Here is a 3,049-nt window from a genome sequence, read left to right on the forward strand (position 1 = left end):
CTCTCTTACCACGTTGTCTGTCTGTCTGTCTGTCTCTCTCTCTCTCTCTCTCTCTCTCTCTCTTTCTCTCACAATTTATTCTTTCTCTCGTTACACACCATCTGTTTTCCTTCGGAGTTTTTCTATCGCCATTTCCTTTCTCTCATTTTCACCCTTCTCTTCTCTCTCCCTGTCTCTCACTTTCGTTTTCTTTTTCCTTCTCCCTGTCATCCTCACCCTCTCTCTCTCTCCCTCACCCTCCTTCACATTTTTCATTCCTCCTCCAACTCTGTCTCGAACGTTCTTCACCCTCCCTCCCTCCCTCCATCACTTTATTCCAGTCTTTCTTTCACTTTCCTCCCCCCACACCATGTTTCAAGTAACCTGTCTCTCTGTCTTTCAGTCTCACTTTCCTCTTTCTCTCTCCCCCTCTCCTCTTTCTCACTCTCTTCCTCCCTCCCATATAACAACACTGTGAGACCTTCCAATAAATGCCCCACTCCCCACCGCATATACACATTTACTGAACCGGCTATTCTACTCCACCTACCTCCCTACCTATTCATTCATTCAAGATGTCCCTTTTTTCCTTCATCACATTCACCACAAACATTCACAACTACATATACATATAAACACACACACATTAGACCCTCTGTTATATTCAATATACGACACACACATAAATACACACATACTTCCAGACATACATACATATTCATAGATTGAGGCAGACACGCACATACTCGTTCCCCACCCCGATTTGGCTCCGTCACAACAATAAAGTCAGTCGAAGGCCCTTTGCTTCAATGTCCCTTCGCTTTCCGTGTCCATTCCCATTTCTACCACCTTCGCACTCAGATTATTGTCAACGGCCCTTTGTTTCGCAACAAGACCTTTGCCCTCTGCTTTGTACGAGTTGCAAATTGTCTGTGAGGTCGGCTTGAACTTAAAACCGCATCAACTATCGCGACGGATGAGGGGAAACCCTTAATTAAAAAAAGACCAAATACAGAAACGTGGTGACGGGGCTTACACAGAATCGATTATAGGAATAAAACAGACGATAACAATAATATTAATCATATAATTCTGTGAAGTTTAAAAGAAAAAAAAAAGGATGAATGGTTTGTCTTTGTTTTGGTAAGTGGATTTCATTATCTCGTTGTTGTTGTTGTTGTTGTTGTTAGTCACCTACGTCAGACTTGTTCAACCTAAAGACATTCTTGCCGTGGCCATCTCATCGTTTCCTTTCATACATACAGTATTTAAGTGGTTGAACTGCTTTGTCCAATGAATGTAATTTCAGAGTGATTTGGTTGCTATTTCTAGCTAGGTTTTTGTTGTTTAACCCCAGGTCAGAGCGTTGATCTAGCCGGGCAGGCCCCTGAAATGACAGACATTCCAGTTATGACTATCACTTTTAACTATTTTTAGGGTTGTCTAGGCCCGTCTACACTATTCTGTCACCCTCCTAATTTTAAAATTGTGGTATGATTTGAGAAAAATTTGACTGCTTTTTCTAGTTAGGTTTTTGTTGCTCTTTAACCCTAGGTTAGAGCTCTGATCTGGCTGAACAGACACCTAAGATCATAGACATTCCAGTTATGACTGTCGCTTTTTAATTCTATTTACATTTATTCATTGTTTAGGGCTGTGTTTCCTCCCCATTTTTAAGACTAGCGTATGATTTCAGGAAGATTTGACTGCTGTTTCTAGCTAGGTTCTTATAGTTGCTTAATGCTTTGATGCAGCTGCACAGACCCCTGAGATAAGACATTCCAATCGTGACTACCACTTTTTAATTTTATTTTAATTTACTTTTAGGGAATGTCTAGGCCCTTCTACATTATCCCGTCTCCTTCCCATTTTTAAGACTGGCGTTTAATTTAAGAAAGATTTGACTGCTATTTCTAGCAAGATTCTTATTGTTATTTTCAAGCTTTAATCTGGCTGAGCAGATCCCTTCGACCAGACATTCCAGCTGTGACTACCACTTTTTAATTTTAATTAATTTTATTATTTAGGAAATATCTCGGCCCCTCTACGCTATCCCATTTTCAGACTGGAATATGATTTGAGGAAGATTTGGCTGCTATTTCTAACTAAATTCTTATTGTAGTTCAACCCCAGATCAAAGCTTTGATCTGGCTGAGCAGACCCTTGAGATTACAGGCATCCCAGCTGTGACTATCGCTTTTTATTATTATTTTTTTAAAGGATGTCCAAGCTCATCTACATTATCCCATGTTTCCTTCAAATTTTTAAGACTAGAGTACGATTTGAGGATAATTTGGCAGTTATTTCTTACAGGTCAAACGATTGCGTAGAAGCTTTCGAACCCCGTTGAATGTGTGACGAACCGGTGTGTATATGTGTGTGTGTGTTTGTCGTTCTGGTCTGTTGATGATGGTGGTGTCTTTGTTATGTGGGTGTTGTGATGTTGATAGTGATAATACAGTGGTGTGTGTGTGTGTGAATGAGTGACAATAGTCGGTGCTATAGCAGTATGAATGACTTTATGGTGGTGTAGTAATAGTATTTTGTGGTTACGCTTAGTATTGGTTTCTAGTGGTGCTACCAATAATGTGTGTGTCTGTGTGTCTCTCTGTCTGTGTGTATGTGTTGTAGCTGTTTACATGTGACATGAACACAAAAATATATAGACATAAATAGATAGATAGACAGATAGATAGATAGATAAATAGATCGATAGATAGATAGATAGATAGATAGATAGATAGATAGAGAAAAAAGGATGAGACACACACATACATACACACACAGAGGATATATATAGTGGAGAGAGAAAGAATGAATGAGAAAGACTGATGAAGTAGAAGCATCCCCATCATTGTTAATGAGCGTAATAGAAGAGTTAAAAGATGTACGCCTTGTCTCACTCCCAACCAGAAATGGTGGCGGCGCCAATGCTGGACGACGGTGGAGGGTAAGGCATTGTTTGGTTACGTTACAGACAATAAACATTACTACCAATATTTCTATCTACAACCACCACTAACTATTATTAATACTACTATTACTAGCTAACACTGCTAATATAGTCGCA

The 3,049-nt window shown here is 39.6% G+C and overlaps 1 protein-coding gene across 3 annotated transcripts in view; it reads left to right on the forward strand.

Annotated features, from left to right (window-relative positions):
* The first annotated feature begins 445 nt into the window (after positions 1-445).
* LOC106871347 (uncharacterized) overlaps positions 446-3,049 on the forward strand; it is a 103,516-nt gene continuing 100,912 nt past the window's right edge. For all 3 annotated transcript variants that reach the window (XM_014917749.2, XM_014917750.2, XM_052975921.1), the window contains exon 1: positions 446-1,122. The gene's annotated coding sequence lies outside the window, so the exon portion shown is untranslated. The remainder of the gene's footprint in view (positions 1,123-3,049) is intronic.

Source organism: Octopus bimaculoides, chromosome 23, assembly GCF_001194135.2.
Source record: "Octopus bimaculoides isolate UCB-OBI-ISO-001 chromosome 23, ASM119413v2, whole genome shotgun sequence".
Lineage (NCBI taxonomy): Eukaryota > Metazoa > Mollusca > Cephalopoda > Octopoda > Octopodidae > Octopus > Octopus bimaculoides.